This window comes from Callithrix jacchus, chromosome 2 (genome assembly GCF_049354715.1).
Source record: "Callithrix jacchus isolate 240 chromosome 2, calJac240_pri, whole genome shotgun sequence".
In the NCBI taxonomy this organism is placed as follows: Eukaryota; Metazoa; Chordata; class Mammalia; order Primates; family Cebidae; genus Callithrix; species Callithrix jacchus.
The window spans coordinates 165283934-165300074 of record NC_133503.1 but is presented as its reverse complement, the minus strand read 5'-3'; the positions used below and the strand labels follow the sequence as shown (position 1 = coordinate 165300074).

The window sequence follows — 16141 nt, the reverse complement described above, 5'->3', positions numbered from 1 at the left end:
TGAACCACTATGCCCGGTCTGTTGTTATCACTCTGGACCACAAGAAAATGTAGGAACTCAATACAGGTTTCCAAATCATTCCAGATGAGTGAAGTGATGAGGGTGATTGAGATGGCCTAGAGAGAGAACACACAGTAACAAAAGGCAAAAGAGAGACCTTGAGTAAATGCCAAAAGAATTCAAAGGAATAGGAAAAAAAAAAAAAGTACTGATAAGATGATTAGAAAGAAGGCCCGGAAAGTCTGACATTAACAAAGACAAAAGATCTTATTCTTTTCATTTGTTAACTTAAAATAAACCCATTCTTTAGGTGTTAAGTCTTAAAATGTCTGGGAGGCAATATCACCACACAGAGCCAAAGAGTATTGTGTTCTGTAGAAATTATCTGTTTTGGCTTGACACCATCCAAAGATTCTTTTCTCTTTATTATAATCAGACATAGCTTCCTTGATACGTAGTTGATATAAAATAACACATTCATAGAGGAAAGAAATAGGTGAATTTTTCACTAAATGGGGTAATGCCCTACATAAACCCCAGGGTCCTTTTTGTATCAAGGAATTTGCTTCAGAAAATCAATTGATTTTGAGAAGATGACATTTTCTTGTGAATGGAATAATAGCAACAAGAAGCAGCCTGCTGAGTTTGTTTCTTATCTGATTCAATGGATTGTATTTTCATTTCTAATTGCTCTTCATTAGCTGTGACATTTACAGGTGTCTGGAAAACCAAAAAGTGCATGTTTACTTATGATATTGTCCACTTTTTTCCTAAGGAAAATAAATGATGGTTCAAAGGCATTCCCTGAGGAATTCATCTCCAAGGGCAGCTACTCTTGGAGATGACCATGCCTTCTGTAACCATGGCATATTGGGGATCATCTGGTAATTAATACATTTTTTTGTGATTTTTACATTGCTTGCTTCCAGCTGGTAAACAAACAAGTCTCAGAATCAGAACATTTATTCTTTAATTAGATATGAAAATGACAGTTGGATTACGTTATGACATTTGCTATTAATAAATAACAGCGCTCATAATTTTACAAAGAGTGGATATGACAATTCTAATTATTTTCCCACATCAAAAGTGCTGTATCAGAGTCCCATGGGTAGCCAGTCATCTATTTATCATGAATAATTCAGAGAACTGTGGCTATAATTCTGGCTCAATTCTGATTGAAAATTTAGAGTTGTTAGACAAGATTTCTACAGACTGTTCTCTTGAGTGCTATTTCTGGATTTTGTATCTTTGCATATGCAAATTCTAGGAGGAATGTAAGCAATAATATTGTTTTCCACTCATTAGTAGAAGGACTGGCCGTTTTATTAGAGTCCACATCAACAAATACAGGCTGTACGGAACAGGACATGAAGATCATGCTCAGTTAATATTTGCTGTGCTAATTTTTAAAAAACGTATCATTATGAACATGTATACAATACCATCTGTCTAATTGTATTATATGCAGTGGGGGAAATGCTTCCTTTTGGAGCTGGCTTGTATTTTATAGAGTAATGGCAAGAGTCACAGTAGTTCTAGAAAATATTTCCAAATCATAGTGACCAGAATTACAGGCTTTAGTTTGGAAACTGCAACCATTATTTCTCTAAGTTTTCATTTACTTCTTTCTCCTTTTTTTGAGACATGGTCTCCCTCTGTCACCAAGAATGGAGTGCAGTAGCATGCTTATGGCTCACTGCAGCCTCAACATCTGAAGCTCAAGTGATCCTCCCACCTCAGCCTCCTGTGTAGCTGGGACTATAGGTGTGCATCACACACTTGGCTAATTTAGTATTTTTTGTAGAGACAAGGTCTAGCTATGTTGCCACGCTAGTCTCAAACTCCTGGGCCCAAGTGATCCTACTGATTCAGCCTCCCAAAGTGCTGGGAGTAGAAGATGTGAGCTACAGCACCCAACTCTCATTTACTTCCATTACAGATCACTTTATTATCTAAATCACTTTTATCTATTATAGTCTCATACATAACCTGGAATAATTTATAAGTGTCAAACACCATGTTTCAGCATTCGGCAAGCATGTCTGTTTTGTGACCAATTACTTAAATAACTAAACAAAGGAACAAAGAAAGAAATGGACACAAATAATAATGAAGTACATTGAATGACAGACAGACCTTACCTCCAAAGTTACAACCTGTCTGGACATATCCAGTACAAATCCCTTTACACTCAAACACATTCTGAGAAGCAGTAAGTGAATTCAGAGAGAATAGAGAATGAAAGAAATTACTCATTTCAAGCCAGGCACGGTGGCTCACACCTGTATTTCCAGCACTTTGGGAGGCTGAGGCAGGTGGATCACGAGGTCAGGAGATTGAGACCATCCTGGCCAACATGGTGAAACACCATCTCTACTAAAAATACAAAAGTTAGCTGGGAGTGGTGGCGTGTGCCTGTAATCCCAGCTACTTGGGAGGCTGAGGCAGGAGAATCTCTTAAACAAGGGAGTTGGAGGTTGCAATGAGCCAAGATCGTGCCACTGTACTCTTGCCTGGCAACAGAGCAAGACTGTCTCAAAAGGCAAAAACAAAAAACCTTCATTTCAGAATTTGCTTTTCTTTGACACAATCAACAAATCTAATAGCCTGTCACAGACAAAGTACTAAAGGCACGACTGAGAGCATGGTCTCTACCTTTCAGAGGCCCAGAGTCTAGGCCAGTTAAATTCACAGAACTATACTCTCCAAATAACTCTATCGTTTACATGGTCTTTTATTTCGCCAGCAGGCAAATTTTTGTCCCTGGGCAGCCTTCTCGAATTATTTATAGCCTGAGAAACAATTTCTTTCTTCTTAGTAGATTTCTGTTCTCCTCCTTTGAACTCTCAGCAGTACAAACCTGATTAGCAGAAAGGCCAGGTCCAAATATTAATGAGATAATTATGATTGTTTTCTTATACCAGGCAACCAGCTACTTCTGGCAAGGACCAGTAGGATAAAAAGCAGGAGGTCAAGGGTAAAACACTGGTTTCCAGAAATTACTTGGGCTCTTGGATATCTTCCTTGAAGAAGCAAAATCTAATAACGAACATCACAAAGACAATAGCACACAGGAGTGGGATGAAAAGCAATGAGTTCAAAGCCCGGAGAAGGAAAAGGTACTTGTTAGAAGTTTGTCTGCGACCTGGCATCTAAGGTTTATGAAACTTTTTTATGAATATATCCTGGCAAATATCTTCTATAACGAAAGTGTGTTTAAAATTTTTTTTTCCTTACTGAGCGTGTAGCAAGGTCACAAAAAGTCATACTACCACTCGGAAATACATACAAAATTTAATTTGTTGATTTTCTTTAAATACCTTTCTCTTAAGCCCAAGATACTGTTTAGCAGAAGAAAGAGACAAAATGTTCCATCTAGTTTAATGTTAAAGTAAATCCATTAATTGATAGACCTTTTCCTAAAATTGTGAGTAGATGGCACAAGAAGTAAGTGGCTTACCTTTCCCTGTGGTGTGAGTCCTCAGGAATGTTCTGGTACCTGTATGTACCCAACACCATGCCCCTTGTCTTCCTAGGCAGTAGCCAGTGCTAGAGTTAAAATAAGAAAAAGTTACGCAAAATTGAATGGCTATCGAGGTGTTCCAGATGAAGGCAGGGTAAATGAAAGGGCAAGAAAGCAAATGGCAACATGACATCTTCAAGGCAGCTGCAGATGGTTCAATAGAAATGAATGGTAGGAGCTTATGTGAGAACGTCAAAGTTAAATCTGGGAGTGCAAGCAAGGCCTGGGGTCAATGTTTCATCCTGTGCATACACGACAGGTATGCATCTTGAAAATATTGCTCAATGTCTACCCCAGGCCTCTGTAAATTTGTCTTTACATAATTATCATTTATAGTTTTTGACTGTCATTAAGAGCTGAGGTAAAAAAATAAAAATAAAAACACTGAACATGTAATCTGTAAGAACTTTTAGTAAAAAGGAAAGCACCATTTAGTACATAATTTTCTGCTTGACTGTATTTATAGATGTATTTATAACATGCAGGTTGAAGTTCATAATATTCAATGCGGTCATAATACATAAGGACGTCATAATACATTCACCTCTAATCATAAATAAGGACATCCTAATGCATTCACCTCTAATCAATGAATCGGGAAAAGATTAAGGTTCTGTTTAGCAAGGTAAAATGTGGTACATCTTGTAGTTAGATAGTAAGAACTAATCATCATCTAGTTTCCCTCTTGCCTCGGCTACTGAGAATCTAAGTATTAAGTTTGGGTTTAATGATGATACTATTCTTAGTCTGAGATTTGTTTTTCTTTGTGTGTGTGTGTCTCTTCTAGACATCTGTGATTCCCAACATTATTACTTTAACTTTTATTCTGCTACTTGTCTCATCCATGTTCTCACTATGAGCCAATTTAGACTTCTTCAAGAACTAGCAATTCCTGTGCTACTAGAGATCATAGAATCCTGCCTGCTACTAGGAGGCTTCTAGAGTTCTCAAGCTATATAAATATTTTGGCAGGATCTTTTTCTTTTCCCTCAAAAGCAATATCAAATCTCCAGCTGCTGGGGAATGGTGCTTTTCCCTATTATTGGAATCAATGAGTCAAGGCATATGTCTTTAATGGAAGTTTTGGCAAGCATGGTATTAGATTTAGTATTAGATTTCACTGAAGTAAACTGAATGGTTTGTTTTCTGCTCTGCAAGTACAAATCAATGGCTTGAATCAAACACTGCAGTTTATATCATGGGAGAAATATTTACACAAAGAAAAGCACTGATAGATGCACAGCACTTAAGACAAATGTAAGTTTTTAGAAGTCTCAGCAGCATAGATTACAGAAAAGGGAAGACACACACACGAAAAATCTCCCCAGCCAAAAATAGTATATAAGCCTATGTTAGGAAATGTGCTTCACCCTCAAAGAGTCTAGTTCAGTTAGCATCTTCTGGTTGCAACAAAAAATATTCACTTTAGTTATCCCCAGAAATATTGGGGATGGCAAGATTGTACACAGTAAATACAAATGCACTGGAACACAGGAAAAGTCAGACAACTTGAGTGGGATCCACAGCAGAGCCAGGCTACCGAATTTCCACCAATAGGCTGAATTTCAAATCTGTAAATGTAACCAACACATAATTAATACTTCATTGATACTGCATTAAAATGTACAATAAAATACTGTTTCCAGACTTCATGGCTGCCCTACAGTGATATGTTACTAATATTTCTGCTTGCCTTTTTCTGCCCATCACCAGTGTCCTGGGATTTTTTCCCTTTTACCTTCATATATTTTCTTGTTTCTCCTTTAATATTTTCTGCTTTTGTCCAACTCCAGCTTGACCTTGACTTATGACCCCAAGCATATATTGTGAATGCTCTCTATAGGTCCTTTGACATACCTCCCATTTCTCTCTGAATTCCTAATTTGGTCTACATGAAAAAAGTCGGATTGGCCTGTATATCTTTTTATACCAGGACCCATTGTAGGTAATTGGCTAATCTCTGGATTTGGGTAGGGAAGACTATGGGGTCACATGGTATACCTGCCCTATGAACTATGAACAAAGAAGTTCTACTTAGGAGGGACACAGGGCCGGTGCCATCACTGGTAGGTCTAACATACAGTCCTCTACATGTAATAAGAAAGGGTCCAGTTCGACTATCATGTTCCCTTTTTAAAAAAAAAAAAAAAAAATAGGCCGAGCATGGTGGCTCACACCTGTAATCCCAGCACTTTGGGAGGCCGAGGTGGGTGGATCACGAGGTCAAGAGATTGAGACCATCCTGGTCAACATGATGAAACCCCATCTTTACTAAAAATACAAAAAAAAAAAAAATTAGCTGGGCATGGTGGCGTGTGCCTGTAATCCCAGCTACTCAGGAGGCTGAGGCAGCAGAATTGCCTGAACTCAGGAGGCGGCGGTTGCGGTGAGCCGAGATCGCGCCATTGCACTCCAGCCTGGGTAACAAGAGCGAAACTCCGTCTCAAAAAAAAATAATAAAACAAGTAAAACTTCATCTTCTGAGTTTTAAATAGATTTTCCCAATACTCAACATTGGCTTCTGCAGTGACTACATATAGCCTAATCAAAATATAATTAATATTCAATAAAGTAAAGCAAATGTCCCTAATGAGAACAAGTTACTACCTTTAAAAATAGTTTCACATGCATTCCAGAAATAAATACAAATGAATTTCTGATTCTTGAGTGGTGTTCTCTATCCTCATTGCTCTTCAAGTGGCATCGTCTCCTGCAGCAATTGATAGCTCTAAAGGCATTATTACTCAACTCCTAATGCTTTCATTGCATATTGTGCGTCTTGCAGGCTTCAAGAATTTGTGAGAAAAAAAATCTTTGTTTCAAAGTACTAAAAACATTAAAGTTGCATGTACTAATAAATGTGAATTAATAGAATATAGTATTATAAATACACAAAGTTCATTGAAAGCAGGGACTGTGTCTCTCTTGTTTACTACTCTGCCCCAGACACTAGTACAATGTCTGATACATAGTATGTGTCCCATATATTTTTCAAAATAAACAATCAATCTGTCAATTAATGACTGATAGATCTAGTTGCCCACAACTTCTAAACAATGGAGATGAGAGTCTAGTGAGAGCCATTTTTGTAAATATCAAAAAGTACCTTTAAGTTCTACAGAATAACTTAGTAGAATATTAAACGAGAAGTGGAATAGCTTCAAATGCAGATCTTCTAATTAAAAATTCTAGATAAAAGCAAAAGTAAAACAAAACCCTACAGAGGTATTTAATTATTCTTAGCCTCTCTCTCTCTGTGTCTGTCTCTGTCTGTCTCTCCCTCTCTCTCTCTCTCTCTGTCTCTCTCTCTTTCTCTCTCTCTCTCTCTCTCTCTCTCTGTCTCTGAATGCAACTTCTAATAACCAAAGCTTAATGTTTACTGTTTAATCTTCTTAGAAGAAAAGATTCTTAAAAATCGCCATGAAACCCCTCAGCAGGCCAGGGCAGAATCCATCCTCCAGCAGGAGTTAGTGTCCCATTGCCTATCTTGGAGCTGAGTTTGAAGGAAAAGTCCTTGCTCTGGAGTTCCTCTCTCATCTCACTTGGTCAATGCAGCATAATTAGATTTCTAAGCTCATATTCTCTCACCAAATAGGAGTAACAGAAGGCAGAAAACCAACAGAATGTTATGTGTTACTCATGTTCAACTTAGTGTGAATGATTTGGCAGAACTTGATAAGAATAAAAGCATGATTTTGCTACTGATGAGAAATAGTTACATATGCTTTCATCATACAGCTGAGCACCCAAATGAGAGACGCTGTTCTGAACACTGTCATTGCCTTTCTCCTGAAAGTCTGTTGTCATCAATGGCAACCAGAGAAAGGGGCTGATTCACAAACCTGAATCACTGATGTTATGACCAGAGTTCTAGAAGTTTTTGCCCTGGGGCCCTGAGGCTGGATTCTTTCTGCTTCTGATTTGGCAACTAATACCAGCTCATTTGGTAAGGTTTAGAGAAACTCTTTAGTCTCTTCTTTTAAAATCAAACCAAATTTTGCCGTTTTGTTCTTTCACAAAGGACAATCTCTTTGCTAAATGAAAAAAAAAAAATGTTAATTCTTCTAGCTGTTGAGCCATGATCTCTGATAACAGGTACGAGTATCAGAATATTCCCTTTCACAAAGTGTATTAATGGTGTCATCCCTGTTTAAAGGCCTGAATGTATTGTTTCTGCCTGGTTTAATGTATCGTTTTTAAACAGTATGTCTCTGAACCACTAAGGGCCAATGAGCGGGGGCTGGCAGATGGCACACAAGGCCCTCGACCCTTCCTCTTGATACCCTTAATCCTCCTCCTTCAACCAGAAAAGCTCTACTTTACTTCTGTTTCACATGTCGAATTTCTGCACAGGATTTCATTTAACAAAATGATTTGGAGATTTGGAAAAGATGGAAAACCAGTGTGAGGGGAATGAACTCCTAACATAGAAAATCTGGATTCTAGTCCTGCTGCTGGCCCCAATTAGCTAGTAGACATTGAGAAATACTTCAACTTTGTAACGTCTGACTCCTCTGCTGTTAAAATGAGGCATCAAATGGCGAAACTCAAGCCAGGCATACAGTGTCTTAGAGGTTTCTGAGAGGGCCTTGGGCTTTACTCAAGAAAGAAGGGTGGAGGCTCCATTTCTTCAACCACTGCAAACAGCAAACTCTATTATATAGACACACAGAGAGAAATTTTATACAAAATGTAGTTGGAGAAAAGCTTTAAAAAATTGAAAAGCATTCAATTCTATATGAAAAAACCTCCTTCATTCTAATATTCTATTGTTCTATAATTCCAACTTTCCACTTGGTTAAAAAAATACTTTTTAATGGCTTTCTTATTCATAGTATTATGCTATCTGTTGGTACTGATTACCTATATGACACAATAGTATAACACACACACACACATGTATGTATGTATATTCAGATGTTCCTTGACTTACAGTGAGTTACAGTCTGATACGCCCATCATAAGTTAAAAATATTGTAAGTGAAAAATGCATTTAATACCTAGTCTATCAATCATAGTTTAGACTACTTCAAATGTGCTCAAAATGGTTAATTAGCCTACAGTTGAGCAAAATCATGCAATCCAAAGCCAATTTTGTAAGAAAGTATTGAATATCTCATGCAATTTATTGAATACTGTACTGAAACTGAAAAATAGAAGGGTTGTATCAGTACCTGAAGTATTATTTCTACTAAATATGTATCATTTTATCACTGTAAAGTAAAAAAAGTCACAAGTCAAACAATCATAAGTCAAGGACAGTCTGTATAAAACAAAATTTTTTCTAAGCACTGAGAAAAAAATATATATATATACAAATTTATACATACATGTAATTTCATATGTATTTACATACATACATATTTTTCTTTGGTTAGTATTAGCATTCTATAAATTGTCTTTCTTGAAATACTTTTCTGGGAGATACTAGTAAGCATGGAATGAAAAAAATACCATATTCAGATGAGTTTAAGAGATTATGCATATTTAATCTCCTTGTAAGTAATTCACAGTATACATGTGCATGTTTAAGGCAGCATCTTATTGAGAAGAACTTCAATGAAAAAATCTATTTGATCTGGTTCAACTCAGAGTTCCCAAACTAATTTAAGTGAGGCATTCTTGATCAATATCCTATTGAAATTGCATGAACCATGATTATGAAGCAAACTGGGAAACAATAATGTAGTATTGATCTAGTGTGATGGACTGCATATTTTTGTTACCCCAAAATTAATGTATTCACTGAAGCCCTAACTCCCAGTATGATGGCATTTGCGGTGGAGCCTTTGGGAAGTAATTAGGTTTGGATGAGGTTATGAGGGTGGTGCCCTCATGATGTGATTAATATCCTTATAAGAAGAAGAGACATTAGAGTCTCTCTCTCTCTCTCTCTCTCACACACACACACACACACACACACACACACACACACACACATTCTCCCTCTCTCTCTCTCTCTCTCTCTCTCTCTCTCTCTCTCCTCTCTCTCTCTGCACTGGCACAAAGAGGAGGTCACATGAGCCACAATGCCTTCTTCAAGTGGCCATCTGCAAGCCAGGAAGGGGGCCCTTACCAAAAGCCAAATCTGCCAACACCTGAAACTTGGACTTCCCAGTGCCCAGAACTGTTAGAAATAAACATCTGTGCTTTAAGCCACTCAGTTCATGGCATACTGTTATGGCAGTCCAAGCAGACTAAGATATCCAGGTAAGAAAATTATGACTAGTTAATTGATTTGGCCATGGTTACAAAACCTACTGACAGAAATAGCATTCTCAATTTCTAACTAAAAATCAGTTTGAAAATTCCAGTCAAGATGGTGAATTAACTTCATACTGTGACATCTTACTTTTCCTCCAAAATAACTATTGAGAACTCTAAGAAAATAAAATTTAAACTATATGCATATGCTTAAAAACAAAAACATCATGATGGACCATAGTTGGAACAGAAACACAAAGCAGGGAACATGGTTAAATCCCAGAACCTGTAGGATCTATGATCAGGAAACAGGTAGATGGGACTGCAAGTGAGGAAGACTAAAAAGTCTATGCTAGACAAGGGACAGGATCCAGTCTCACTGCTTGAAGCCAGGTGCTGGGATGGAAGTAGTTCATTCTCCTCATTGCTCTTAAGGAAATGCTAATAAATTCCTTTCACCCTAGACCAAGACTTTATACACAGTAGAATCAGCAAAGCTGGTTTACAAAGCATCACCTGACACTCAGGAACTGGCTCTCAGACTGGATATTTATTATTTCCAGCATCATAAAAAAGCATGAGGAACAACACATCAAAACACCTGATTCCAGACTAGGGATCCAGAGGGCTAGATGAAGACAACAAAAAATACCACTGGACTAAGAGATGAGTGCAAAAGAGAAAAGACAGAAGATAAAATCATCCCACTCTGGAGGGAGACTGCATACCATGGGAAGAAAACAGGTGCTAAATGTGGCTGCAAAAAAAAAAAAAAAATCAAAAAATCACAGTGGGAATAATCATTCCCTTTGAGTGAGTAATATTCAAATAATATTCCTTCTAAAATTTTATAAAAATAATTTGGAATATTCAGAGAGAAATTTCTTTATATTCAGAAAATTTCTTTAAAGGGAATAATAAATTGAGATAGAAAAATAGGAAAATAAAAAGAATGAGTACATAAAAAAACAACTCGAACTTCTTAAAATAATGAAACACACACAAAAATTTAGATGAATCCAGTATTTGACAAAGAAGGAATTAATGACTAGGAAGAAACTTCTCAAGATGCAGCCCAGAGGGACAAAGATAAAAATTCTGAAAGAGTAACTAGGACACAGGGTCTGGAATAAGAGATGCCGATGTCTGTCTGAAGGAATGCAGGCAGAATGTCAAAAGAATGGCAGATGAAAAGTAGTGAAAATCATTTCACTTCTGCTCAAAATCCTTCACAAGCTTCTACATCATTCAGAGTGACATCTATCGTCCTGAAAATGTCGTGCAAAGCCAACGAGCTCCCACACCCAGTCTTACCTGCCAGCTTTCCAACCTCACCTTCTCCTGATTTTTGCTTTGTTCTCTTTCCAGTCACACTGTCCTCATTTCTTTTCTCTAAACTTTCCAGGCATGCTCCAGTACCAGAACTTTCACACTGGCTGTTTCCCTCTGCCTGGAACTCTCCTCCTCCAGAATGCCATGCGCCTTACTCACTCACCTGTTTCAATTCTTTGCTCACATGTCATCTTCCCCAACCACCCGTTTAAACTTGCATCTCCAGCCCCTTCCCTGCTTTACCCTTCGCCTTAGACCTCAGTGTTATCTCACCTACTATATGCTTCAAACATTTACTTATGTCTGTCTTTCTGCACTGGGATTTAATTTCCTTAAGAACAGAAGTGTTTTCTTTGTATTTACTGCTGTACTTCCAGTGCCTGATATATTGTATACACCCAGTACCTAATTACTGATATAATTCATAAATGACCCCTGGCATATGAGAAGCACTCAATAACGGTTAGTGCTGTGATAAAGCTCTGTGCATTAATGAAGGTTAGATATTGCAATTTAGCCACACCCTTCCAATTACAAATAATTTCCTGCTTAGACTGTTCTTCTAATCAGTCTACTCCAGAAGAATCAGACACATTCTTCCAATAATGGCATGATCTCTGAGGTGCCAAGCTCCCTCTGACATTTCTTATTTTACTTTAGCATCAATTCCAAAATGGGGAAATTATCTCTATCTTATTGTGGTTATGAGACTAAGATATGGCAAAATTAATTTCCCCAAATTCATACACCCAGAGAATGGTAGAGAACATTGGAACCTCAGACTGTTCCTCTCCAGAGACTCTGCAGCCCTCTCCACTGGTGGATTGGTCTGCTTTCTTCTCTGGCACTAGAACCCTCTATAACCACAATCTCTGCTCCATGCTGCCTCTTGTTTTATCATCTCTTCCATAGTGACTCTAGTGAACACTGTTGCCATTCCTCCTCACTAAACCTTATTTATCTGGATATCTGCCTCTTCTAAAGATAACTCTGGGCATCTCCAGCTCCAAGGGTAAATCTCCATTTATTTAAGCAAATCAGAAAACTAAGGTGACATCACCAGAATTGGCAGAATAGGGAATTCTAAGACTTTGTCATGCCAGGAAGCCAACTAATAAACTGGCAAAGACTGTCAGAATCTGAGCCAATCATGGCAATCCATTCTTCTTACCAGTGATTGGCTTAAGAATAGACATTTGATACAATTCCAGTCAATCAGATACAAGTTACCTGGAGTACTTCTGAGAATAGTTCTCCATTCCTGAGTGGAGGAAAAACAGGAGGAATGGACTCTCCTTCCTCCAGACATGTTCATATTTAAATAAGATGCCCGAAGTACTACCTCCATCTTTCAACCAACCCAAAGATGAAACTAACACGTTGAAGAGAACAAAACCAACAGAATCTCAGAAAAGTTAGAGACTTTGTATACCAAGCTCAATGCCTACCTTACCCATGAAAGTTATGTGAAACCTATTAAAATTGCATGGATGGTTCAGAAAGGTTGAGTTGATTTCTGTGGCTCTAACTGCAAACATCCTAATAATACATCATTCCATTTCACCTGAGAAGTAGCCCAACCTCCAAAAATCACTTAAATGAATATATCTTTGTCTCTACTATTTGACCACTGACAATGATTTGGAGCTCATGGTTTCTGAGATTGGATTCATTACAGATCTGCCACTAAAAGTCACCTAAGGTGGAACTTCTGATCTTTCTCACAGAGCAGTTGAAAGTAGGGGTGGAAGAGTTGAGGTAAAAAAAATCGAGCTCTAGTTTGTCATTGAGGATGACATATCAAGTGGTGCACTGAGGCACAAAGAAGTTAAGTGATTTGGCCACGCTCACCATGTTAGTTGATAGACAAACTGGCACTATAAGACAAATTCCTCACCTTCTGTCACAAGGCATTGCCCATGCCCAGGTTAAATGTGGCTGTATTCATACTCCCTGATGCATTGTGTAACTGAAAGAAGGGCAGAAGGAATGCAAAGATTTAATGGAATTCAATTATGCCTGGAAGATAAATAGTTTGCTTACCAAGGATTATTTTAGTAATGCAGAAAGAAACTACCATTTAGAAATATGATTCTACAGAGCTATTGACCTCTTGGTTGTATCTCTGTCAGGTGAGCAATTAAACTACAACATCCACCCTCTTTGTCAAGAACATTATTAGAAAACCTAAGCCTGTTTCACTTCTTGCATCTTATTTGGCAAATGATTTCCTTTTACCTCATTACAGAAAAACAATTGTCCTTTGACATTCAAGTATAGCTCTCATAAACCTGGCTGCTTTCTGACGTCTGAAGTCATTCTTAGGAGGATGTTTGTTTATGCTTATATTAGAATTGTTTCAGAGCCTTAGGTCTTCTTTAAATGAATACACACACACACACACACACACACACACACACACACGTGTACATGAGTTAATATATGTGAAGTTTCCAGAACTCAGTCTGGCACATGTAATCACTATACAAGTATTATCTATTATTATTATTTAGCCCATTAATGGTAGATACAAACAGCAATGCAAACTGAGTCCTTGCTGTATTCCGGGCACAGAGCTAGATGTCTCAAGTACAATTGTACATTTAATGGAAACACACAGTTCTTACCCTCTTGCTTCACTCTCAGGATAAGTAACATAAACAGGCAATTGCAAGGCAATGTAACCAGTGCTGGGTGGAGGTTGTATAGAATGCCACGCTAAATGTGGAAAACGAAAAGAAAGAAAAGGGAGGAAACATTACCTAAGTTGAAGGAAGCCTTTTTGAAGGGAGAGGCTCCTCAGCTGGGGTATGAAGGGCAGAAGGAAACTAAGCAAACAATTGAGAATGAAAGTGCCACAGGGAGAGAGAAAAGTGTTTTCTTAGCCCAATGATAAGATAAAACAGTTCTCCTGCTGGCTCCACCCTCATCAATGAACAAACTGAAAATGTCTTAGTTGTCTGCTGTTGCCCAGATGTAGGAGGAAGATGTGGTCTATTCCTTCTTTTTGCCATGTGAACACACACAAATTAGCTTCAATCAACTATTGACAGTGGTTTACAGTGCACATTTCAAATACAGAGAGCCTGGGAAAGGGGTGAAATCAAGAAGGACTTTTCACAACAGTCTAATTCCTCCCACTGGAGGGAGACCCACTCCCCAGCCCATCTATCGCACCCCATGTGACACACACCCATATTTCATCCTACTAACTCCTTTCCAATGCCCCACTTCTTTTAGCATTCTCTCCCAGACCAAAATCCTTTAACCTTCCCTTCTTTAAACAGAATTGTGCTTATTTACCTAGGGGGTAGCAAGCTCTGAGTTTCCTGTTCCTTAGAAATTTTTCTAGCTTCCTTGCAGCTATTCTTTAACTCTCATTCTGGTATAAGATAGAGAAACAGAAAGTTTGAGTAGAAAGGGGTTTGGGGTGGTCTTCTGCCACAGTTTCCTAATCGTTTTTTCTTTGGCTGCCTGAAAAAAAAAAAAAAACAGGGCCAGACACAGTGGCTTGTACTGTAATCACAGCACTTCGGGAGACTGAGGCAGGAGGATCACATGAGGTCAGGAGTTTGAGACCAGCCTGGGCAACATGGCAAACCATCATCTCTACTAAAAATACAAAAATTAGCTGCTCCTGGTGGCACATTCCTATAGTCCCGGCTGCTCAGGAGGCTGAGGTGGGAGGATGACTTGAGCCTGGGAGGAGGTGGCAATGAGCCAGGATCACGCCACTGCACTCCAACCTGGGCAATGGAGCCAGACCTTGTCTCAAAATAATAACAGTGGCAAAAATAATAATAATCACAGACAGTATACACTGAGAAAGTCAATTTCCTTCCAATAGCTGTCTCCAGTTCTATGCATCGTTCTCCCAACTCCAAGAGCATAAGTTTCAGATAGCAATTTGCTTAAGAGAATGTTGTTTCCTTTCCAATCACATTACAATGTCCTCCTCCAAGAATTTAACCTTAGGTGTGTCTTCTCGGTTCCTGGATATCTCCTGCTTCTGTACCATGAGTTGAACACATAAGAAATTGGAAAGTCTCATTCAATAAAAATATATTTATCAAAAGCACAAATTGAAATATTGAATAGTGAGATTTAGTTTTTACGGGTTTTGTTTTATTTTTTTTCTAGACCTAACAACATTTCTATAAGATTTTGACAATATAATGAGAAATACTATTTTTTAAATGAGTGGTCACTCACTTCAAAGGACACTTGGAGAATAAAGTAAGGACTTCTACCTAAAGAGGGTAGGCACACATGTATCATTTCCCTCAGGCCTGACCATCTGGGATTTATAAAAATGACATCTAATTATCTTTTCAATCCATAACTACATTCAAAATCAAGAACAGGAATGTCCATTGAGCAGAAACCATTAGAAATTCCCAGATGAGCAATAAGTAAAAAGAGGTCATCAAATCTAAGGAATAACATCAGGCTAATGGGAAAAAATAAATACCATGGGAAAATAGTATTAAAATCAAAATTAAAACATTTAAATAATATGAAATGCAGGGAAAAAACACAGCTGAAGGTGGATTGGTGAGTTAGAAGGCTGAATTGATTAGTTTTCCAGCAAATATTATAAAAGAATTCTCCAGAATATATCATAAATAGATAAAGAATTAGAAAATATGAACGAAAAGTCAAGAAACATAAAATATTCAGAATTTCCAGTAGTTACCTCCTCAGAAAATCAAGAATGAGAAACTAAGGTTTTAGAGAGAAAATTTCAAAGAAAAAAAGTGTGATTCTGATCATTCCTGGAGCCTTTTTTAATAATGAGGGAATCATTTTCAGAATAACTTATTCATAAGTCAGTTAACTCATATTTACTCAGACTTAACGATGTGTCAGGCACTGTGCAAGGTGCTGACAATCTAATAAGAATACAAAATCCTCTCCCTGGAAAGTCACAGATCAAAATTTTTCCACATTATTTTAGGGGTTAAGAGTTCATGGATCCATAATCTTTTATATTTTTATTTGGAACAGTTCACCTGTTTTGACTGGAGAGACTTGGCAAAAAAAAAGAAAAGACTATTTTCCCTATTGAATTGCTGGATT

The 16141-nt window shown here is 37.8% G+C and overlaps 1 long non-coding RNA gene across 1 annotated transcript in view; it reads right to left on the bottom strand.

Moving 5' to 3' along the window:
• The window catches only part of LOC128931387 (uncharacterized), a 37871-nt gene extending 26538 nt beyond the window's left edge, over window positions 1-11333 (bottom strand). Inside the window, exons 1-2 of the long non-coding RNA XR_008479729.2 lie at window positions 11045-11333; window positions 3464-3552 (exon numbers count right to left, since the gene is read on the bottom strand). This is a non-coding gene — a long non-coding RNA (uncharacterized LOC128931387). The remainder of the gene's footprint in view (window positions 1-3463; window positions 3553-11044) is intronic.
• Between the last annotated feature and the right edge of the window lie 4808 nt (window positions 11334-16141).